Genomic DNA, 25,807 nt, shown 5'->3' with positions numbered 1-25,807 from the left:
TTGGTCCCCGTGCTGCTGATCCATACATGGTCGAGTCCTTCTGTCACGACACGCACACAAAAGGTAGATCCAAGTGCAGTTTTTAATTGGGGTAATCCATAGTCATCGTCAGCCAGGCAAAGGTTCCAAATTCATAAAGCAGTCCAAAAAACAAGAAACAAAACAAGACAGACCTCCAAAGTGTAGTGACATAAAACAAGGACTCGACAACTAATAGAGAAACAGACAGGATATATATACACACAGATACTAACAAGGTGATGGAAAACAGCTGTGTGCAATAATCAATGAGTGACAAACAGGATGATGGGAAGTCAGGATGATGATGGAGTGACAAACAGGATGATGATGTAGTCTGAGTGTAGGACACCGTGGTGGAAGAGGACCTCTAGTGGAAACCCAGGGAACACAAACCAGACACTGTGACACTCTGAGGGAAACTGTGAGGCGTGCACCTCCATGTACAGCTCGCATTGTAGGAGAAAACCACTGCACTCCCCCTCCTTGCCAGAGAAGGGCGCTGGTTGGGCCATGGGACTGACAGAGGCAGATGTAGAAGGACTGATGGCGGATGGTGGAATAGCGCGCTGAATCTCACGCAAGACTTCGGCGACAGTGACCTGGAGTGAAGCTTCCGCTTGGCCGTGATCTGTTGGTTCGTGCATTGTTGGTCTGGCCTTCTGTCACAGATCAGAACGAAACAAACAGGTAAAGTTGTAATGAAGTTTATTTACACCACTCAGACTGAAGACACAGCCGGTAAGTTGATGAAATGAAGGAATAAATGGATGAGCAAATGGATGAATGAATATGACCGAGTATCTTATCTGTTACAGGATGAATGGAGATGAACTGAGCAGAAGATATGGCAGGCAGGCTGAAGACAGATGGTCCGGAATAGTAGATCGGGGTTCTCAAGGATGAAAGTAAGTACACAAAGCAGGTAGGTTGTTAGCTGACTGGAGAATGGCTCAAATAAGAGAGTCAAGTCAATGGCATATCAGCGAGACCAGACAACTGAGTGAGGGAACTGGTGGTGTTTTTAAGCTGTGGGTGAAGGGAGTGCAGATTGCCGGCAGGTGATGATGACAGGTGCAGGTGATCAATACTCAGGGGATGCGGAACGAGTGGGTGGAGCGCTGGTGTATCCGTGACAATAATTAGTTGACTGTATGAAGTATGGAAACCTTGTTTTGTAAGCTACTGCTTGTAAATTTATAATCCTAATAGTACCACTAAAGCTGTCATAATGATAAGAATGATTATATTATTAGATATCAGATATCTTGTGTGAAAAGCTGCTCAATCGGGCGAATGAATTAAAAACAAACCGGCGCAGTACTATTTGACTTGCTCCATAAGTATGAAGTAAATTGACACATAATTCCAATGTTTTCCTAGTTTTGCACTGGAAAAGCAAGTACATATGTACTGATGAGCTGAACAGAAGGATTTAGCTATCATCACTTTCGTTGTTTTTAGTTTTTTGTGTGTTTTGATGGAAAGACTTTGCAGATTTCTTTGTTTTTCATAAATGAGGCTTTGAAGTGTGATGTTGTGTGTAGAGAATCAGGATCAGAGACTTTGCATTATTATATCAGGCGGAGGATAAGCAAGCGCCTGTGTCTCCGGGGCCTGGATTGAGCTGGGCGGGAAGAGAAACAATGCAATTATGATTGATGTCGGGATTCCCCTGCTCTCGAGCAGAAGTGAGCTTTTGATGACCGGCTGAAGCCAGAGGCCTTCCTTCTAGCTGCACCTCAATGTAAATTTCTGTCTTTTTTCTGCTCTATGCAGCAGCTCAGATGAAATCCTCACAAAGGAGGAGATCGGATCTAATGAAAGTCATTCCTCTTTGTGATGACTGTTAAAATGTCACCAGCTCATTTTTAGGTATACCATTTATGACATTAAGAGAGAGAGAGAGAGAGAGAGAGAGAGAGAGAGAGAGAGAGAGAGAGAGAGAGAGACACACACAGATGGCTACTGGTAAGGAGATATGTTAGGCAGCAAAAACAAACTGGGTTTGTCTGTTTCATTTGTGTTTTTGAGGACTCTCAAGTTTGCAATGGGTCAGCAAAGGGTGGCAGAAGAGCAGATATTCTCGCAACTACGAGAGATCTTCACACATCTCCCAGAAATGTGTGAATATGTCTGGGAGATATTCACACATCTCTAGGAAATGTGATTATCTTTGAATGTGACTGCACCGAATCTTATCAAACCACTGACCATCAAAGCCTGTTATTCTCCAGGGTGAGCAGGTACAGCTCTCTTATTATCCTCTGTTGAGAGAGGCACGAGTGGGAAATGCCTTGTCATTTATTTCATGAATCCTTGTCGAAGTCATTTAAATAGGATTCTGACCCCGGAAGATTTGCTGTGGGTTTTTAGGCAGGACAAGGAGAACGGTCTGCTCCCGGCTAATGTACAGTATTACTTTAAAACCATATATGCCTGCCATTGTTTATTAATTGAAAAACAAAGTAAATCATTGGTCATCAGCAGCATGACTCCTATTGGTGAAAAGGTGATTATTGTTATACCAAGCAACCTAATGGAATTCTGGCATAGTGATTTTTAACAGCTTGTATAATGACTAAGCTTTTGGAAGAGATCATGTGATGATCCATTATTGTTTTTCTCTTCCTGTTTGCAGATCAGATTGAGAGAACACTATGCCAAGACCTGGGTACATCCTGAGTCAGGAGTTTGAAGTCAGCACGTCCTGTTGTTTCAAACACGGGACGCGCTGCCCACGAGGCTATTGGCACCGACAACCCCCTTCATTTTCTACTTTATACCTTTTTTGTGGAAAGTGCCTTGATACTCAATTTGTTTTTACCACTGTTACTTATGATGTTGCTTATCACACGCAGGATTTGAGTGCTGTGAAGGGTCTTTCATGACCATGACTGGAACATATTTTGTAAACTTTCTCTAGAGTAAATCAATCATAAGGTTAAATGTCACAGCATATATTTGTATTTATAATTAAAAATGTGAATGTCAGCATTATCTTCTGATTCCAGAACTTAATCAATCTAATTTGTCTCTGACAACAATTCGACAGAAAAGTGACACTAATCAATTAATTGGTGAATCTAGACATGCAACTTGTATTTCCTTTTAAATCTGCTGCAGTTTAATGCTGCACTGATTGATTTACATACTTGCACACCAAAATGTATTAAAAGTATCAACACACAGTGTTGTTTGCGTGTCATCCTCCTTTTGTTCTCTTTTCCCATTCCCATTCCCATAAATAGACATTAGAGAGAAAAGTTAATGAGTAAAACATATTTATATGATTTACTTGATCGATCGCAATGTCAAGACTGCCATTTCCTTGTCCATTGGGATGACGGCATTAAGAGAGATTACCCTTAAGAAATCTGATTTTAAAATGTTCATGTTTTTTTATGCTCTGAAATATTTAATCTAAAATCGATATCATTCCTGTGAGGTAACATTAATACATTTTTAATGCAGTGGGTGTTGTTTTGGATCATGCTGCCTCTGACTGAAAATAATCATCACAGATTCAACAACACATTCAAAAAAGATTAATGTTAGGCACGTAGTTTGATTTGTATTTCCCAGTTGAATGAAAGATTTCCCATAAAAACAAAAAGGAAAGCTTAAAGGCAATATTGGAATTCTATCTATCTATCTATCTATCTATCTATCTATCTATCTATCTATCTATCTATCTATCTATCTATCTATCTATCTATCTATCTATCTATGTTCTGTTTGTCAATCATTCTATCTATTCCATCTTTCTGCCTGTCTATCTAATTTTTAAGGCCTATAAAACCTTGGAATTTCAAGACTTTTTAAAGTATCTTTAAACTTTCAGAAACTGTTTTGTCAAGCTCAAAATGCAATTATGGATTGCAATTCAATGCGTGTTTGTTTGTTTTTGTTTTTCTGAGCAACTGACCTCTGAGTGACAGAGCACTTCTGGTTAGAACATTTTGAAAACATCACTTCTGCTTTGAGAAAAAAGTTAAGTGAAACTCTCCACAACTAGTGTCACTTGAAGACATAGATGCATACTCACGAAGCGGATCATGCTTAGAGCCGGGGAGTTTCGATATGGCCTGCAGTACAGATGGTTAATCAGCTTCTTGACCTGCAGAATGGTTATCTGGTCCCTGCCCTTATCTGGCTCTGGCGCTGGTTTGGGATTTGTCAGGCCTTTTCAAGAGGTCCCAGTGGGCTCTATGGCGCCATTGACCCCAGCTCAGATGCGCTTGATTAAGGCACGGGTCAATGTTTTAATTCAGCCTGAGCCATAGTTGCTATTCTGCCCTTCACACAGAGATCAGGCCCTGGAATAATGAGATTTTCTCCTGCAGGTGATTATATGGAGCAGTCAGCCTCAAAGGCTATGTTCCTCAGGGATGTTCACCCTTCAGGTTTGGACATCAGCATTACCCCGGATGCTAATTTTAGGCATGCTGTTTTAAGGTGGGCAGCGGGAGCAAACGCAATCATTTCCTTTTCTTCAAATACGTCAAGTCTTACTGTCTGCTTCGGTTTGGTCGATCACTGAACTGTCCATGGACTTCTCATAGAGGTAATTAATGTTGATACTCTGTAAAAATGTTTTTAGATGTAAAAACTTTGATAAATAGATTACTTTTTTCTCATCAGTTAAAATCTGATGATGTGACGTCATCGTAGAGTATTTGTGGTTGTACTATTTTGGACGGGGAGCAAGAGCTGCTTAAAGTCTGGCTCAATAAAGATGACGAATATGACAGTACCTCTCAGAGCAGTGTCAGCCAATTCGTCATCCTGTCTGATGACATGATGAACAGCCCCATCCACTCGTCCCATATGACTCTTCATACAGCGCTGCCGAGGCGCATGTCTCGCCCAAACGCTGCCTGCCAGTCACAGTGTTCCCTTCGTCGCAGATCTGTACCTCGGTGCTGCTTGTGACAGTAGGGGTCACATCTGCAGTCAGGCTTATTTTGTTAATACAGCCACTTGACTGACGATGGCAAAACCCTGCGGATGAAAGAAGCGAAGTTTGACGCAATCTGTCCAACACACTTGTCTTAATCTCCAGTTTTTATTTCTTTTTACTATATACTTTTTCTTCTTCTAACAAATCTTTTTTTGTCTAATGTTTCAGCCTGAATGAAAATGTCAGACTTGTGTCAGAACAACTGACGTAAAGAGTCCAAACACATTAGGAGCATTCTGTTGGCTTCATTACAGTCAGGTAGAGAAACATTGTAGTAGTTTCTTTATTATTTTTGTATTATTGCTTGGCCCTAAAATATTGATACATGTTTGTACGAGTTTGTTTATACAACTTTGTTTAGTAGATGCATAATAAAGAAACTACTACAATGTTTCTCTATCATGCATCTACTGAACAAAATTGTATAAACAAACTCTTACAAACATGTATCAATATTTAAGGGCCAAGCACCGAAGGTGTGTAGGCACCTACTGTATCTGTTAGTCTTTGTCGTAATCTTCATCTTTTTCTTCTTCCACCTTGGAAGTTTATGGCAGCCCATAGAATCGCTTGTGGGAAAGTTATGAAATTTGGCCCCACGCTGACCACACCACATCAATTTGGTCACAGCACCATCTATTGGTCAAAAGGGATAAGCAATTAAATCATATTAATAGTGATTCAATTAAAAGATTTTTCAGCCATTTTGACAAAAATCATCTAAAATATCTTTAATGATGCTCCTAGCCAAGCTTGCATAACTCGTGGCTCCTTAATTGTTGCTATATGTAATTTGATTTGCACCAAGTTCCTTTATGATAAAGGGCAGAATTTGTATAATCTGAATTAACAGATACTCTTTTTCACCTAAATGATTAAAAATCATGTCTGAGCAAATAGGGAGGATTGTAAAACTACTTTCCTCATTTTACTTCTACTGGAACCATAAAAACAAAATGCGACAGTGTAGACACCAACATTTCACTGATTTGTTTTGTCAACATTTTTTTAATACTACTTTAAATTGTTAGTCCATGTTTAATGTATTTATTTAGTTTTTTTCTGCTTGTTTCCTGTTATTTGCTGAATTAAGTGTCCCGGGTTTTTCTTTTTTACTCTCTTGAATTAAAATGCCTAAAATAAAATGGATGAAGATGGGTAAAGGGGTTAATAATTGGTAAAAAATTATATAATAACAAAATAAATATATACATTTAGACTGTTGGCCATGTTGTCCACACAGCGGTAGGTTACAGGTTGTAACAACAGCACTGTCATATGTGCTCTGTGTAGGTTTTGGGACTTTTGTGTTACTTCCTGTCTTGAATACCTTGTTGTAGTCCATTGTTTTTTTATTTTTTATTAGTCTCCCTAGGTCTATCTCGTTTCCTTGTTACCTTGTTAAGCTTGTTTTGCCCTGCATAGGTCTTGTGTTTCTCTTGTGCAGTGTCTGGTGTTCGTGTAGACGGTTCTGTTCTCTGTGTTCCTTGTGTTTTTATTTTTTATGTTTGTTTCATCAATAAACCTTTTGCACATTGATCCACCATGCCAGCCATCTTTTCAGCACCAGTATAATTACACATTCTTGTATTTGACATTATTTTACACAGTTTATGGACATTCTTTTCAAAGTAATTTGTACAAATGTAGGGAAATTATATCAAAGTCTCCTCTAATAATAAATTGGTAAAGTGAAATGTGACGAGGCTGGAGTTACTCTTGACATTAGAGTAGAGAAGTGATTTTGGGATAACGAGAATGCTTTGCTTGTGATGCCTCAAAAGCATGTTGCTTTGAATAACAACCAATAATTCAAATGCACTGGGATACACATTAAGAAATAATCACATTAGCTCAAAGTATATGTTTCATATGGCTCTATTTCTTTAATTTCCTGATGCCATAAATCATGCAGACAATTAAATACAAACACACATACACTTGCACTCAATTTTTACAGTGCTGCTAAATAGCCTGAAATTATACAATGGGTCAATGGTAAGGCTAGAAGAGCCGAGAAATGAATTACTCTCATAATATGCATCATGTTTGGCAAATGTATTGCTGATGGTTTCAGTTATGTATTATTAAGGCTTCTTCTAGACAACGCGATGACCCCATGAGTGAGGTAAATCACCTATATTTTCCACCTGAGAGTATTTCCCTGCAACACTGCAGTACAAGTATTAATCTTTGATGCCTTGTTTACTTGATAAACCAAAAATACTACTTTTTGAGATGAGGTTTGAATATGATGCAGGCTGAAATGGTTTCCATAGTAACGCTTCAGAAGACTAGACGGATGAGAGTGGGAAAGTCATGAGCAGGTGTGGCATGAAGAAGTACATCAATTACTGCTCCGTTCCGATCTTCATCTTCAAACACAGAGAAATAATAATGCAGTGATATATTACTGCATTATTCGAGATTCGAGATTCGATAATATGCGAGAATGGGCTTATATTGATCACAGTGCGTTGTAAACTGAGTAAATTTCAAGGTGGACCTAAAAGACAGACTTGGAGTTTTCAATAATAAGTCACTGAGGCTTTTCGGATATTAATGTAATATTAATCCATTATTTTTTATATCCATATTCACTCAATTATGTATTGAAAACATCTTTAAAAGTCTTTGCCAGACATTTCACTGTAAAAAATATTTTACATGATTTATCAACAAAAAAAAAAAGTCAAATCAACTTAGATCATTTATGTGGTTCAGATAACATAATATTTTGAGTTTCTGTTGATTGGGGTACTTTAAGTTGAACCAACATTTTTTTTTTAAAGTGTACCCTGCCATATTTCTGTTACAATGGTATTGAATTCCGCCATGATGATGGTTGTTCTTAGTTTTTAGGTGATCACAGGAAATTATCTTTTACTTTAGCAAATTATTTGCTTTTTCAATAGTCTAGGCTCTAGGTGATTTACACTTTAAAAGGAAAGGTGCTTCATAACATCTCATGGCCAGGGAAATGGAAAAGAAAAATGCATAACATGGAACACAGAAGTTGCCTCCCACGTTTACATGCAATAATCTGAAAGCGTAAAACTCAAATAAATCACTCTGCCACAACTGGATTCATGTGATCCACCCCCAGAACTTCATAAAGATAATTGTGAATGTTATTATAGCGCATTTCATAAAAAAACAAAGACTTTTTGCTGAAATACTAAGCTATATAAGAAACATTAGCTTTGATAAACATTTCTCTGCTTTGCAAAAATGACTGTCATTTGCTGCCCGTTAATTGTTTTTTGTATATCCCGCAATATGAGACAATAAAATACAGACATTTTATTTGTTTAATGAAGTTTACAAATGTAAAACCTAGCCTAGTGTTTCCACCCTTAGGAAATATTCTTTGATTATGGGTTTCAGAGGGAGAAGGAGAACAGCAATAAAAGTAATTTTATCTGAGGCATGAGGGAAAATAAAAAACTCTCAGTGACACGCCTCTCTGTAATTGCTCTTACTGAGACGGCTCATGTTGTCTCATCCTTGGAGAAACATCAGGGAAAATTGCAGTAGGGGAGGAGAAGTGTGGGGTTAAGAGAATAATAGTATGACTGATGGCTATTAGCTGATTTTGGTTTTATTTGGTTGTACTGCATTTCCTTTACATGCTTGCTGGGTGTGACATGCTGGATAGGACATTTTCAAGTGAAAACATTGCAAGCTTTTTTAATGTATTTAAATAATCTGATCATTTGGCAATGGAACTGCATTTCTTTGTCTCTTTTTTTCCCCAAAATATTTTTCACTTAAAAGTAGGTCTATACCAATAAGGTATTTCTATAAAAAAAAAAAAACGTTAATGGAACCAAGAGACAAGCGAAACTAAGGGAATCAGAGTCAGATCGTTCAGTTCTTTACAACTCCAATTCTTATTCTTGATCCTATGCATATGCATCTAAATGTCATATTTTCAGATTTATGTTCATGAATATGAAGAATCATTGCAAAATAATGAATGATAAGATGCTGTATTTTTAATTACCTACAAGAATGAGAATTTGAGGCATGAGCTTTACAAATAAAGGCATCCTTTTCTGTTTAGAATGAACTCAAATCTATCATTCAAAATTGTATAAATATTTGTCTCATCCTTTAGTGATCTAAAAAATGGGGCTATTCAGTGGAAATGGCAACACTCATCTAACAGAGATTTATATCCAGTTGATGAACCGATTTTGCATATCAATGCAGGCATCGGAGATTGAAATCCATTCCATTTTACAGATAGCTTTTTGATGCCTTTCCATTATGAGGATGTCACCCTAAGGTCGAATGAAAATGCCATCCCAGTCTAAGCCGGGCAGTTTGCTGATGGCTCTGAGCCCACTCTAAGATGGTGAAATTTTCCCTCATAGGTTAACCCCAGTCTGCACAATGATAACAGAGAAACAGACCCTGCCAGTGTTTTGTAATTGATGCTCCTTTATTGTATACTGCATTTTAATAAGCAATAAGATTTGCATTTTGGGGGGATGGTTGTGTAAACAGTCCAAATTGAAATTCAGATCTCACTCACTTGCTTAAGAGTTTGTAATGACTGCTGCAGTTGAATTGACCATGTCAAGCTATGTCATTAGCTTAAAAAATTAAATGATATATTTGGATACTTGTGGTATAGTCTTTATTCCATTTACCTTTTAGGCTAAGTCCGTGAGAGCAGAAAAATATGCCACCAATGCACATGATATGTGCTGTTTTTATCTGGGCAACAGCATGGGAGAAAAAATGCAAGAGTGATTCTTCACCACCTGACTTACAGATGAGAAAAACCCAAGGTCGCAAGTTGAGCCATTTCAATAGTTTTACCTGCGTTTCCCTGGGAACACTTTTTTTAGACTTCAACCTGTAAAATGGTTCTCTCTACCTAAGCAGTGAGTCCCTGATTGCTTTTGTTGCATGGCAGCACAATCTTCTTCCCTGAACAAGCCCACATCTCCTGTCTCGTTAAAACACTGGAAACAGGTCTGGCTTACGCAGACACTCACATCAAGAGTGCGATGAGGCTAAGAATCACACAAGTTATTTTTTGATGAAAGTACAGTATTTGTTCTGATGTGGGATTAGAATGGAAAAAAATAGTTGATTTAAAAAACAAAATTACTTTACAACATCACTACCAACAAAGCTCTAAAAGAAACTAAAGCATTAAACAAACCGACAGTAATCAAAGTGGTCTGTAATCACATTCCAATCGTTTTCCAGCTCCATTCCAGGTTCACCCATAAATACAGTTCATGAAACAATCAGCATTTTGAACAAGTCATTTGGGTGAATGATTCAACGACTTAATCATAAAGGCCGTTACTTGATTCATTCCTGAAAGAATCAGCGATTCCACAGCCAAAACGTCTCGATCGTCCCCCGGTGACTGGTCCTAGTATAGGTCATAAACCCCACCTCCCCATCTTATTCAACGGGATGTGAGACCAACTAAACAATTAAATAACACTTCACATATCTTTTTTCCAAAGATAGTTTCTGTCATTTACTGTAGTTTTTATCACGCTGATGTAATTTCAAGAGTTTGTTTATAAAATAAGTTTGTTTTTAGTTAGTTATTTGATGCTATAAAGACGGTGTTGTGACGTCATGATTGACAGCTGTGATTGACAGGTTCTCTGAGCGAAGTAGTCACTAAAGCACCAACGGACTTTTTTTCGGACTGACGAGATTGGAGCTTTGATTGGAGCTTTAAATTTAATATCTAAATTTCTATAATTAATTATTTCACACCGACATAATGGGTTGTTCTGCAGTAGAATCATAGATATAAACACTAGATGTCGCCTTGGGGTCCTAAACATGCGTCAAAACCGCCGCCATCTTGGAACAGAGGTCTTGTCATAGGAAGTAGCTAGGTAACGCTGAATTCATGGATGATGCCGGACTTTTTTGCTGCGTATGGATGTTTACACGAACGAAATCTAAAAACCAGACACTAAGGGACTACATTTCACAAGATTGTGATTTTTTTTAATTTTTTTTTTATTTCTCTGGACTCTATAATAAATACATGTCTGACCGTTGGAACGAACCAAAACAACTAGAAAATCGCATTCATGACGATTTATGGTGATTTTATTTCCGTTAGACCTTTTCCTACATTGACGCTGATGAGGGGTTCCCCTGTTTCAAGATGGCGGATTTATTGACGCATTCGTTCCAATGAACTGCCGTAGCCAAGGCGACATCTAGTGTTTATATCTATGCAGTAGAATGTGCTAACCGATCTGGCATGTCCGGTCAATCTTTGAGTTTTTTTCGATAGGCCTAAGTAAAATTTATAAGCTAATTAGTAAATAAATGTTAGCTAGTGCTAGCTAAAAGACAACAAGCCTCGTTAAAGGCAGGTGATCGTTAGCTAGTATAAGTTACTAATTATTTTTATTTTATTAATTAATGTGGTTAAAATGATGTATAACCTATCGTCTAAAAGCAAAGATTGTACTGTACTTGGACTTTAGAGTTACTGACATTTTAGATTGGTTTCCCGGACATTATATAGTTCATATAAGCCGGTTAGTGATTTTGCTGTTATAGACATTATTATTCCCGCTCCAGAAACATTTATGTATATTTAACATAATAATAATAATAATATTCTGGATTAAAAGCATAAACGTAAGAGTAGAAATAACAGTATTGATAAACCATAAAATCACAAACATTAAAATAAATGTAAATACAAACCAATTAGCAGAACAATTAGCTATAAACTTTTATTATCAGTCCTTTTTTCAGATGCAATGGCTTTCAATGATTATATGTAAGGTGATAAAATCTTTTTTTATTGCATGTGCAGGTAAATACCCTTTAAACGTGTTTTTTTCTGCTTTCTGCTGTGTACTTATGTATTTATGTTTGTAGGCCTACTTTACTTGAATAAACCTCAACCTTAAAAATCATTCTTATATTTACAAATGATCAAATCTTGGATTGTCCATTTCTCAAGGCAGCTAATTACATAAAAAAAATGTTACATATATTTTCGCAGTTTTCCTTCAGGTAAGCATGAAGCAGTAATACTTAAACAATGGTTGGTCAACATGAGACGGAAGGACTGGAAACCAACTACATCATCTCGTCTTTGCAGTGCTCATTTTAAAGAGAATGAATTTGAAGAGTGTCTTTGTGCCTTTTAACAGACACAAAATGCAATTAAAATGTCTGTCCAACATGAACAGGGCCCTTACATGTGAACAAGATGCGTTTAGCAGCTTAGCCATTGTTTAAATTCCCCTAAATAGTGTTTTAGACGACTAGCTGTAGTCTCGCACTGAAGTCCCATGGGAACTCAGTTGTAGCCAAAGGTAGCAGTGTGTAGGTGAAGAAGAAATGGTTTGCGTTTGTGTCGTACAAGGATGACTACACAGACACAACACAGCGCCCAAATGGAAGGCTACATAAAGTTTACATTACCTCCACAGTGGTTGCACACGTCTTCGTCCATGGAATCACTTTTTTCTTCAACCGGTTGTGTCTGTGTAGTCATCCTTGTCAAAGTGTTCGCTGCAAATGCGATAATCTTTAGCGCGTAACATTAGTACTTGGGAGTTTGCGTATCAAGTTGAAGTACAACTAGACACAACTGCAGAATCTCGAGGTCATGGAAAGGAAGACGATGAAAATAAGTTCTTTTATTTTCGCATTCTGTTGCCATAATTCGGAACGGCACAAACGCGAACCATTTCTTGAACCGGTTCATTGAAACGAACTGTCCGAAAGAACCGGTTCACAGAAAAGAACCGGACTTCCCATCACTACTATTTACCTTTGGCTACAACTGAGTTCCCACTGGACTTCAGCGCGAGACTACAGCTAGCCGTCTAAAACACTATTTAGGTGAATTTAAACAATGGTTGTTGCTAAACACATCTTTTTCACATGTAAGGGCCCTGTTCATGTTGGACAGACATTTTAATTGCATTTTGTGTCTGTTAAGAGGCACAAAGACAATCTTTATGTAAATGCCCCCATAACTGCCGTTTTAGCTGAGGGGGAGCTCTGGGCATTTGCGGGAACACCTCCGTGTTGCAATCACCAATCCGGTTCGGTTTTTTCTATAGACAGTACTCACAAAGGTATAACGATCAAGATTAACTTAAAAATTGCCCGGAGTTCTCCTTTAAGAGCACAGCAGTCACAACCATCTTCTCAACTCATCTAGTGAGGTCCAAGGATAAGAGTGTAAGACGCAAGATTTTTAGCAGTAATAATACAGAGGTATGTGCTCCTTTGTTGTTCAAATTGTCAGGGGACAAAAACGAGGATTCCCCAGTTGAAAACTGACACTTTGGTCTGAAATCTGCTCCCGATTATAGCAATGCCACCTTGACTGACGATGCCAATGGGAACATCCTGCTTGGCAATGACATCTGTCAAGCTGACACTGCTGTAACAGTGGATGTAAATAATGAGGATCACAGTTATGCAGCTTCAGCTGCTAAATATGCAAAACGTGACAACTTTCAGGAAGATCACAGCTACAACCTATAGTCTCCAAGGACTTTGAAACGTAAAAATCAGGCCACAGAACAAATTCTACAAAAATACAGGAAAAGGCTGAGAAGACAATGCCAAAAGTCCAGACGTTTAAAAAGAAAAGTCTGCACCTTAAAGGGGGTCACAAAAGAACTCAGGAAGAAGCTGTTAATATCAAATCAATTAATGAAGTGCCAAAACACATCTTGCGGACAATACAGCAGAGGAAAAAGTCAGCAAAGTACTCAGAGGAGCTGAAGCAGTTTGCCACCACACTGCACTTTTACTCTCCAAAGGCATACGAGTATGTCCGTGACAATTTTCAAAAGGCTCTGCCACACAGTCACACCATCCGCAATTGGTACAGCAACATCTCAGCTGATCCTGGATTTACTGTGGCGTCTTTCACAGCACTAAGAAGTCATGTACAGGCAAACAAAGAGATAGGAAAAGAAACTGTCTGTGCCTTAATGATGGATGAAATGTACATTCACAAGATGATTGAATTTGCAGGGGACCAGTTCCATGGCTAAGTGGACATTGGGACTGGAGAAATTGACAACACACTGGCCATCCAGGCCTTGGTACTCATGGTTGTTGCTGTCAACGAGTCATGGAAAATTCCCATAGCATACTTCCTCATCACAGGTATGGATGGAAAAGAGAAGGCAAATGTCATAAGGGAGAGCCTTAGCAGGCTTCATGAGGTTGGTGTTAAAGTTGTCTCACGTGTGATGCCCCCACAAGCAACTTGAGCATGATAAGAAAACTTGGCGCTGACCTAAATATCAACATCATGAAGCCCTACTTCTTGCATCCTGAGGACCCTGCACATAAAGTACATGTGTTCTTGGATGCATGCCACATGCTAAAGCTTCTTCGGAATGCCTTTGCATCTTCACTAGAATTTGAGACAGAAGATGGAAGGAAGATTAAGTGGAAGTACTTTGAAGCCCTCAATGAACTTCAGGAGAAAGAAGGTCTGTGACTTGGAAACAGACTAAAGATGGCTCATATACATTGGAGGAAGAAAAAAATGAAAGTTCACCTGGCAGCACAGCTCTTCAGCAGCAGTGTGGCAGATGCTATGGAGTTCTGTGAGCAAGGCTTGAAGTTAGAGGAATTCAAGGGTTGTGCTGCAACTTTGCAGTTTGTGCGCACTGTAGATGCAGCTTTTGATGTACTGAACAGCCGAAATCCTCTCGGAAAAGGTTTCAAAGCCTCAATCAAGCCAACAGCTAAAGACCGGGTTGAGACCATTTTGAAGCAGGCAGACACTCTGCTCCGTGGGTTGAATGTTCAGCAGTACAACAAGATGGTGCCACTTCACACAACAAAAAAGAAGACTGCCATATATGACTTTATTGCTAATGGCAGAAGTGCACTCAACATCTACCATGATCTTGTTGAGAGGGCCAATGCACCATGCAGATATCTTCTGAACTACAAACTTAGTCAGGCCCACTTGGAGCTCTTCTTTTCTGCCATAAGAGCAAGGGGTTGGCACAATGACAACCCCAATGCTAGGCAGTTCAGGGGAGCATACAAACACCTGCTTGTGAGGCACCAAGTGAAAACAGGCACAGGCAACTGTTTGCTTCGAGACAACACTTACATTCTCAACTCAACACCTGCAGCTGTAAATGTTGCCGAATGGAAGTGGAGTTGGTGAAAGTGGGTGTGCCTGAAGATGACACCATTCCTGACCTCCCAGATGTATGCAGCCTTTCTGAATACAAAGAGGCTGCGATCAGCTACATCACAGGGTTTGTGGTTAAGAAGATGAAAGAGAAAATCACCTGCTTGCCTTGCTCACAGGCATTGACAACTGATGGTGCTGCACATAATTTCATTCATCTAAAAGACCTAGGTGGTCTGCAGAAACCATCACCAGGCATGGTGTCTGTGTGTCTGGCCACAGAGAAAGGCATTCAGAGGAGGATCAAAACAAATGGAGGTGAGCTTCCCTGTGGACGTGGAGTCACATTGACCATTGTCAATCAGGTTCTTGCAGATTGTGCCGATAAAGATCTTTTCCACATCTCCACAACCATATGTTTGATACATGTGTTGAAGTGAACCACATTCATGCTCTGGTGAAGATGGCCTCCTTGTGGTATTGCAAAGTCAGATTTAACCACTTTGCAAGAAGGACAACTGAAATAGCAAAATCTGGCAAGATGGTTCCCAGACAGCTGACTAAATTGATCCATTTTTATGGGGAGTAATTTCAGTATATTTGTTGCTGTCACCTATTACCACCTACCAAATTACTCCTCTGCTAGTGATGATTTCAGCCCCATTCACACCATGAGCATCCTCCTGAAGTTCTGCTGCTGCTGGTGATGATTTACAGTCCGCATAAACAGGACTGAATCATTGACAGAAGAAGCATCGACTCGACTGATCTTCCTGAAGTTCTTTTGCTGCTGCTGGTGATGATTTACAGTCCGCATAAACAGGACTGAATCATTGACTAGATACCTCATAAGCTGCTTGATCACAGGAAGCACTTGTGAATAAATTAATGTTTTACTGCACTTCCATGTAAATAAGATTAATGTAATTATATACTATGGTAAAGTTTAAAATTGTAATTGTCCTTTAAGTTAATAGTTTGACAGTGTTTTTCTAAATACAGTTTGTACTCAAGAGTTTCAAGTTTAGAGGACATTATGAGTTTTGTAACTCAGTTCCTACTGTTTATACTTAGCTATGTTCATAAATAAAAGTAATACCAAAAAACTTTAAGAAGCATTCCTTTCATTTGAGCTTGATAAAATGAAAATGTTCACGTTATTTATGTTATGTCTATGTAAATGTTATATTTTTGTTGTATTTTTTTATATTTTTATATATAGTTAACTTTCAATTTCTTTATCTGTGTTTTGTCCTGTCTGCATTTGTCAAGTATGTCTTGTCTTGTGTCCCCACTCATGGCCTGCACCTTGTCGTTGTGAGTGGGCTTTCAACTGAGATAGGCCACCTACTGTATGTTGAAATGTTTGTTGGAACTGGTGTGTAAAAAATACTTAATGAAGGTGAGTAAATTATGAGATAATATCTTTGGGTGGAGTAGTCCTTATTGCATTTTTCCTGTGACTGATCTCCAAACTCTCTCTTAGTAAAACCACTCTGTTTTATGCTTCTCAGATTCATGCAACCTGTCCAATAGGTAGCATCAGTTACCTCACACCTAGTCCCGCCAGCCCGTGACAACATGGAGGACTCACCACACTGTAAAATCCAACAGTGATTCAGTGATTCAGTGTGTTTGTAAATGAAAAACTGAAATAAATTAGATTCTAAAAGGCCACGCAATGTATTGTCATTTAAACCTGCAATAGGTGTAGTAAGAAAGTAATAAGTTACATATAGACAAGATGGACAGGTCAATACTGATTAAATAATTATAAAAATGGCTATACCTTCTCGTATGTTTCCTTATCCTAGTTGATCTGAGAGAAGAACATCTTCTGTCTTCATCCCAGAAGTATGAGAAATTTATTTTTTTCAAGTAATGTATGCTTTCTTTGACAGACAGAAGACAATAAAACCTCATGTAATGTAAGGTGGAGGCCTTTATGTTGAGCCAATACATTTACTCTGGAATAAAACATAAAGAGACTTAAAAAGAGAAAAATATATATATAGTATTTATTAATAGCACAACAAAAAATAGCATAGCATACCACAAACTCCTGACTACATTCACCGTGGGGAAAAATTGAGGAAACCAAGTATCAGGTGGAATGGCTGGGGTAAAGCAAGGGGTTTAGAGAAGGAGGAAGAGGGAGGGAGAGGAAGAGCTGTGACAACAGTGTGATGGCTACGCTTTGTACATTAACTAAATAGTGCACATTAATCATCACATAAAGTATAAAAATCCTTGACTAATTTTGATGCCAAAACTTTTGGTGAGAAATCCAAATCCAGCATCACCCTACTGGATTTGTTTTTTCAGACACCGGGCAATATTATTTAAAAAAATATCATTTCCCAGAGGGGTGAAATGAACTCCATCTTGCAAAAATTGTCCAGGATCTCTATGCTTTATCTGAGGATGATGTACAATCGTTCCACTAAGAGTAGAAAGAAAGGAAGACATCACACTGTTAACAAAGCGCCGGGCTTTGTAAATTTGTTTAGGTAGAGAAGACCTCCACCGGCATCTCTGGGTGATGGCAGAGAAGATGATTTTCATCTGAGGGAACTGCCAATGGAGGTCTTGCAAGTCCTGCTTGATCCCTGCAACAAGCTTCACGCTTTTGATGGTCCCAAGGTCATTTCCGCCACAGTGCACCAACAGGACATCTGGCACAGCTCTTCCTCGAAGGCACTGACGGAAGAAGGAGAGGAGATTTCTCCAAACCATGCCACCCCAGCCAAACCCCCGGACCTGGGCTTCAGACCAAGGTCGGCCCAGATGGTCTCCCTCGCATGTTTTTCCCCATGGCGAATGTAGCTGTCCCCAATAATGTATATTTTGGGTCCTGTTGATTGTAAAACAAAAAGAAAACAACATTACCTTATAAAAAAAGGATCTGGTGTAATATTAAATGTAATTTCAATTATATTTTATTTTTCCATATTTTATCAAATATAATTATTTTAACTGGATTTAAATTTCAGCGTATTTAGATCTAGATTTAGAGCATTCTCAAATTATTCTCAAATTAAAAATCGTCTCGGGTTACGACTGTAGCTCAGGGAACGAGACTCTGCATCGAGAATCGACACATTGGGGAACGCCTTCAGCATGACGTGTCTGACGCCTGTGTGGAACTAGGCCTATCTTGATTGATGTTGCGTCATGACGTCAGCCGTGACGTCGCATGTGACGGTGAGCGGAAGCTATAAAAGGGCGCCGGAACATAGCAGCGTCACCTTTTGATCGTTCGAAGCAAGTCGTTCTCAGGAGCGCGAGAAGTGTGGCCGAGGGACGCAGCGTCTCGTTTCCTTCTCAGGCGCTGCGTCGAGAATCGACACATTGGGGAACGAAATGCCCACTGCGCCACACTGAGAGAATACACCCTGATGTGAAGCAAACTGGCACACTCAATACGAGAGAACACGTGAACCAGGTGTAGAGGGCAGATCCAAACTGTAGTGTTTTATAAAAGTGTGAGGGGAAGCCCAGCCTGCAGCATCACAGACTTCTTGGAGGGAAACTCCTGGTAGCAGAGCCTGAGAGGAAGCCACTCCCCTAGTGGAGTGGGCTTTTAACGCCAGAGGTGAAGGCAAATCACGCACCTCGTAAGCTGAAGAAATTGTTTCCACTATCCATCTGCTAATAGTTTGTTTTGAAGCAGGTGACCCCTTCCTTGGGGACCCAAAGCACACAAGTAGCTGATCTGATTTCCTCCAGCCCGAAGTTCTTTGCACATAGATCTCCAGGGCTCGGATCGGGCATAGTAGATGTAACTTCGATTGCTCATCCGACACATGTGGTGGAGGATGGAAGGCCTGAAGAATTATAGACCGTGCCACATTTGACGGCACCTTAGGCACATAGCCAGGTCTAGGGTGGAGAATGGCCTTTACTTTGCCGGGAGCAAACTCGAGGCAAGCAGGAGCGACAGATAGAGCCTGCAGGTCCCCGACTCTTTTTAGGGACGTGATGGCGAGCATGAACGCTACTTTAAAAGACATACATTTCTCAGTCACCTCATCCAAAGGTTCGAAGGGTGCCAGGGACAACCCCTCAAGAACCACTGCCAGATCCCACATGGGGACCCTGGACTGGATGACAGGCCTCATCCTCCTAACTCCACAAAGGAAACGTACTATAAGTGGGTGTCTCCCCAAGGTGCCCACCCCTAGAGCCCTGTGGAAGGCAGCTATGGCCGCCACATAGACCTTAAGCGTGGACGGGGAGAGCCCGTCAGAGAAACGACTCTGGAGGAACTCCAGCACTGAAGCCACCGGGCAGTTAACTGGGTCCACTTGATGTTCTCTGCACCATAAAGTGAATACATTCCATTTTAATGCATACAGTTTCCTCGTGGAGGGGGCTCTAGAGTTTAAAATGGTCTCGACAACCTCAATTGAGAGACCGGCATTTAAGAGTTGGTCCACCTCAGGGGCCAGACCCACAGCTTCCATAGTTCTGGTCGAGGGTGAAATATTGTGCCCTCGGCCTGAGACAGAAGGTCCCTCCTGACCGGAATTTGCCACGGAGGGCCTGCTAGAAGAACCATAATGTCCGAAAACCACACTTGGGCTGGCCAGTACGGGGCTACTAGAAGTAGGCTGATCCCGTACCTCCGGACTCTCTCTAGAACCCCTGGGAGCAGAGCGATCGGGGGAAATGCATATAGACGTAGCCTCGGCCACGTCTGCACCATGGCATCCAGTCCCAGAGGAGCTGGATGCGTGAGGGAGTACCAGAGAGGACAGTGGGTGTTCTCGTGAGAGACAAACAGGTCCACTTCCGCCTGACCGAACTCCCTCCATATCATCTCCACCACCTCGGGGTGGAGTTTCCATTCCCCGGGCCTCAGCCCCTGTCTCGACAGGATGTCTGCCCCCACATTGCTGTCCCCAGGGATATACATGGCTCTGAGTGACAGAAGTTTTCCCTTGGACCACAGGAGAACCTGATGTGCCAGTCTGCACAGAGGGCGCGATCTCAGGCCCCCCTGTCGATTTATATATGAAACCACCGACGTATTGTCTGTTCGCACTAGAACATGATGGCCTCTGAGGTCCGGAAGGAAATGTCTGAGGGCCAGAAACACTGCCATCATCTGAACTTCTTGCGCCATAACCTGACCCTGCTGTGGACTGACCAGTGTGTGAACCACCCCACTGAATCTTGGTGGACGATATTCAAACTGAATTCTGTACCCCTTTTTCCACTGTGTGCAGGACCCACTGAGATATATTTCGAAGACCCCTCCAGGCGTCTTGATAATCTACTAGGGGGATCAGTCTCTCAAGACTGACCTCGGGTGTTGTGTTTGAGATATCGGTGACCTGAAGCACTCGATTGGCAGGAACTAACCGACATAATTTTTCTGCAGGCCTCCTGAGAGGGAACGCAGTCGACACAGCCGCAACGTTTTCGGGCGGACACTGCGATTTGCGTTCGTTGAAAACAGATGTGTCCCGAGGCGCACGTAGCGGCGAGAAGCACACATCGATTTCCTGAGGGCTCCGTAAAGGAGCGAGATGTTGTTGCTCGAGCACGGGGGGGGGGCACCCTCAGAGGCCTGCGCAACGCGTCAGGGCCTCTTCGTTGAAGCCGTCCTAGCCTGGATGACAGCCCTCAGATCGCCTCATGGGACTGCCCCCTGGCAGCAGACCCATGAGACTTGGAACGATGGCGGGGGATGAAATGTTTGAGTGCGGCTGACTGTCGTTTCGTCTCCTGAAACCTCTCGACGACAGTGTCGACTGCGTCGCCGAAGAGGCCAGAAGACGAAATCGGGGCATCGAGGAGGAAAGCCCTGTCCTTCTCCCCGATGCCCGACAGATTCAGCCACAGGTGTCTCTCCGTGGCTACCAGTGCTGCCATAGAGCCGCCAATGGCGCAGGCCGTCTCTTTGGTAGCACGGAGAGACAGGTCGACCGCTCGACGCATTTCTCAAATGTCGTCAAACGCGACCTCCCCGCTGTCATCCACCTCTTTGAGGAGGTCGGCCTGGAACGCCTGCAGTAGCCCCATCGTGTGCAGGCATGCACCAGCCCGACCTGCCGCTATATATGCCTTCCCAACAAGCACCGAAGTGGTACGGCAGGGCTTGGAGGGAAGCGCCGGAGCCCTCAGGGACGATGCAGCATCGGGCGAGAGATGAGATTCGAAATTCTCTTCAACCCGAGGCATCGTCCCATAGCCCTTCTCCCTCAACCCCATTATATTAGAATATATATGGACATTGGGGCTAGAGAAATGAGAAGAGAAGGGCTTGTTCCACGATTTCGACACCTCGGTGTGGAGATCGGTAAAAAATGGAAGACTCCGGCGTGGAGGTTGTGGCCGGGCTTGCAGGAAGCGCTCATCAAGCATACTTTTTTTCGTCGCTTCCTGCTTTTCAAGGGGCCATTAGATTTTTAATTTACCCACAGCCCAGGTCACAACCTCCAGCAACTCCTGAAAGGCAGGGGAATGTGTTGATGCAGTTTCACATTCACCTGCCTTGATCCGTCAGAGCCAGATAGTTCGAACATCGGGTCCTCTTCGTGGGCGGAAGAAGCCGTTGGGCGGGCTTCCACCTCGCGAGCGGGACCGCGGGAACTGGCCAATGAATGCTGAGAAAGTTCAGAAGCCTTCTCAGCATTATCAGCCAGATCCCTTTGCGATCCCCATGAATGCAAGCGCCGTGCCGCCTCGACAGACGCGGGACCTGATCCATGGGGAGCGCGTGCCTGGCCTGATTCATCGAACAGACCGAGGCGGGAGCGGAGCGTTCTCATGGGCATTTGATCACAGTTCGCACAGACAGCGCCCTCGAGCGCTGCCCGTGCATGCTCCGCTCCGAGACAAACAACACAAAGCACTTGTGTGTCACCCTCGCTTAGATGCGCGGGCAAGGGGACGCACACTGCCTGAATTGTTTCTCCATCACACTTTTTACCTTTACCGAAGAAACAACACCAAATAAGACACACAGTTTCACATATAACGCTTGCTGAAGAACAGAAAAGCTGACGCTGCTATGTTCCGGCATCCTTTTATAGCTTCCGCTAACCGTCACATGTGACGTCACGGCTGACGTCATGACGCAACACCAATCAAGATTGGCCTAGTTCCACACAGGCTTCAGACGCGTCATGCTGGAGGCGTTCCCCAATGTGTCGATTCTCGACGCAGCGCGAGTTCCCTCGAAAGGGAACTTATGGTGAAATCACAATACAAGATTTTATTTCTAGATATTTCCACGTAATTTTTACTTACTCTTGGCCTCTGTGGAGATGAATGATACCCGTGAGGAGGAGGTTGAGTCTCTTGATGCCATTTTATGTCTAAAATAAGAACATTTATTAAAAATTTATTTTTAAGAAAAAAATAAGACAATGACTAACAATATATTCAAATAAATGCTATTTCTTCTGTATGAGAAAGCAGAGGTGTGTTGCATTAATAAATAGTTGCTAACATATTAAATGCATGTTAAAAATAAATTATAGCACGCTAACCACAGTCTATGATGCTAACCTAGCTAAAACAGACTACATGAGCTAAATATGAAGTTGATTTAGCTGTCCACCAAATTGTGATAGTTGTTTAATTGTAGTAATATGAGTAGGCTACTCGTATTTTACAGTAGGCAATAGGATATTAATGTGTTACTTTTCAAATATGACTATGTGGTTAGTAGTTGTATTTACCTTATTTTAAAGAGGCACTGCAATCAGCAGACATCAATATTGAGCAGAACGGAGCAGACAGGCCACTTAAAAAAAGCTTGGGGCGTGTGCTTTCGATTGATTCGGGCAGAGGGCGTGACGTTCATTTCGCGGCTTTAATTCCTGCTCACTACTGCTCATGTCTGGTCCCGAAATCGCAACTGCGCAGACTCAAGTCCCAAGATGTCAGCGCCATATCAGGACAATGGCGGCTTCACTTCTCGCCATTGGAAGAGAGCGAGGGTGCGTCGTCCATCTTTTTTTACAGTCTATGGGAATAACTAATAGCAACAGGATTCTTCCAGAATCTATCATTGTTGTGAATGAATCAGTAATTCAATAATTCACCCATTAAGACTGTGGCTGCATCTGAAATCGCATATTTCCCTACTATATAGTAGGTGAAAAAAATTATGCGAAAGAAGAGTATATCAGTATTCATAAAATATTAGGTGAAAAGTACCCAGATGACTAATTACGTCCAGTGAGATTCTGAAGTACACTGTCCCATAATGTATACTTCTCAGCTCACATATTGCTTTTCACCTACTATATAGTAAGGAAGTCAGAATATTCTGGTGCAGAGAGTTATGGGTGTATCGATTTAACTTGCAGAAAGAGTTACTGAAAGATCTCCACCATACTACAGACTGCATCTGAGAAAATAACAAGAACAGACAAGCGGAGTGATAAAAACAGTGAAAAGTCTCAGATCTCTTGGAACAACGCTGAGCCAAACAAATTGTAGAAAATGTATGAACATGGGATGGTGTTCCCAAATGGAACCCTAAGCCCTCGCAATCTTCCTCCAAGTCCACACTTTTGTGACTTTAGCCCTGTCCCAAATGCCCCACTTCATGTGCACTTGCGGTCTTGTGGACTTACACTGGCCACCATTCTGTCACGAATGTATGGACTCGAAGGAAGATCACCAGGGCTTAGGGTTCAATTTGGACCTATGACTGTCGGGAAGAAGTCTGCCGCAGGCATTGCTTAAGTGCAAGCGCAGCAAAAGTACGCATCGCGGGTGCATACCGGCCGTAAATGTGGCTCTCGCAAGCACCCTTCTAAAACCTAAAATGAGAAATGGGACACCCTATGGTTTTGTGGGCCACACATGCAGTGGCCATAGTGAGTTCACAAGACCGCACGTGCACATTAAGTGAACTTCAGGTCCAATCCTGAACATAATTAACCCTTTTCACAGACTGTGATGATGCGTTTCCAGTTATCAACATCACTAATATAGTAAAGTTTTTCACATTTTTATTTTTTCAAATTGCAATACACATTTATAACGCTACATATTGTGTTATATTACCTTGGCAGTAAATGACAAAAAAAAAAAAAAAATTAACTGCGAGGCTGATTCTAATACAACAGCTTAGGGAGTGACGGCAAATTTAACATAATTTTCTCTTCTGACTGCTGTAATCAATCTCTATATATTTTTTTCAATGTTTTGGAATGTCATGGAAACACTTTTTTCTTTTAGCATTGGAACAAATGGAAATACAAAATGGGTTCAAAAGAAAATGTGACAATAACCAATTGTACGACGCTGCTGTTTGTTTTACGTGAGTCTTGAGGTATGAGACTAGCTGTGAACACCGCTGCATGGTCACTTCCTCTGCAGCACACTCTGCGTTTGCTCTAATTGTGGACTAATGGTCTATAAAGAACATGACACAGAGATGTCCAGCCCTGGAAATGAGACAGGAAAACGGTCACAGAAGAGGAAACAGACAGTTGGGCCAATCAGCACATAATGAGATAATCAAACTATTGTCTTTTTTCGTGTTATCTGGCATTTCTGATGGCGTGGCCTGACGTAACACTGTGCTGCTCTGAGATCAGTGATGTGGGAAATGCATTAACCCTGCGCTCTCTGGCCGAGGGAGAGGAGCAGTCCCACAGGACAGTGGCACTGGCTTCTGCCAATGTTATTTCCCGGACAGATTGCACACTTATTGCATTTTGACCTGTTTGGCAGCCCGGTATTGATTTTTGAAGCATTACAGCAATATGAGGATGAAAGCGTTTCTCTGAGGGAAGACTGCAATAAGCTTGTTTGCTACCTCTTCTCACTTCTTCTGGCTCTGTTGTTTTTGTATGTTTGCCGCTAGTCGATAAAATAAATTCTATGAAAGTCTAAAAAATATTGCCCGGCACATCGCTTCCTCTTTGGAACGTTAATCAAATAAAGAATGATCTCATTTCCATAACACATTGAATCTCGGCTCCATGTTGTGCATAGGCTGTAACCTGTTGCTTTCTGAAGGACCAAATCAGTGCGCCTGCCAACCTCACTGCCTTTCCCATAATCCTTCTTTCATCCAGTGTGTGTAAGATTGGATGTTAGCCACAGGATGAACAAATGGTGTCTGTCTCCATGGAGCATTAGTTGGTCTTTAGCATTTATTATTGATCTGAGTCTCCTAATAACTGTCTCCACTGTCAGAAACCACATAGTAATGTGGGCAGACAAAGTGCTTAGAAAACATTTCAGACATTACCTTGGCTGTGAAATACACAATGGCAGAAAACATAAAACGTATATTCAGATTTCATTGAAGAACCTAGTAGCCTATATATGAAGTTTATATTGTAGGTTTCTTGCATTAGCATATTGATGCTAATTATTCTCATGCTAGCCAGACTCACTTCGCCAAAAAGGGATAGTCACACAAAAATGAAAGTTCTGTCATCATTTAGGCTACTTATCTTAATGTAAGTTCCAAACCTTTATTGTTTCTGTGGAAAACAAAAAAGATATCAAAAGAAGAAATTGTGAAGATGGTTTCAGCCTTTTTCAAAATATCTTCTGTTGTGTTCCATTGAAGAAAGTAATACAGGTTTGGAACAACAGGGTGAGTGAATGACATATATATATATTTTTTTTTTTGGTGACCTTTCCCTGATATTAGACCTCATGACAACATTTTCTTGCTAAAACCCACTAATATGAAA

This window comes from Siphateles boraxobius, unplaced genomic scaffold (genome assembly GCF_051911475.1).
Source record: "Siphateles boraxobius isolate OS27281-9 unplaced genomic scaffold, OSU_SipBor_1 1, whole genome shotgun sequence".
Taxonomy (NCBI): Eukaryota; Metazoa; Chordata; class Actinopteri; order Cypriniformes; family Leuciscidae; genus Siphateles; species Siphateles boraxobius.
This window is presented reverse-complemented; position numbering follows the sequence as displayed.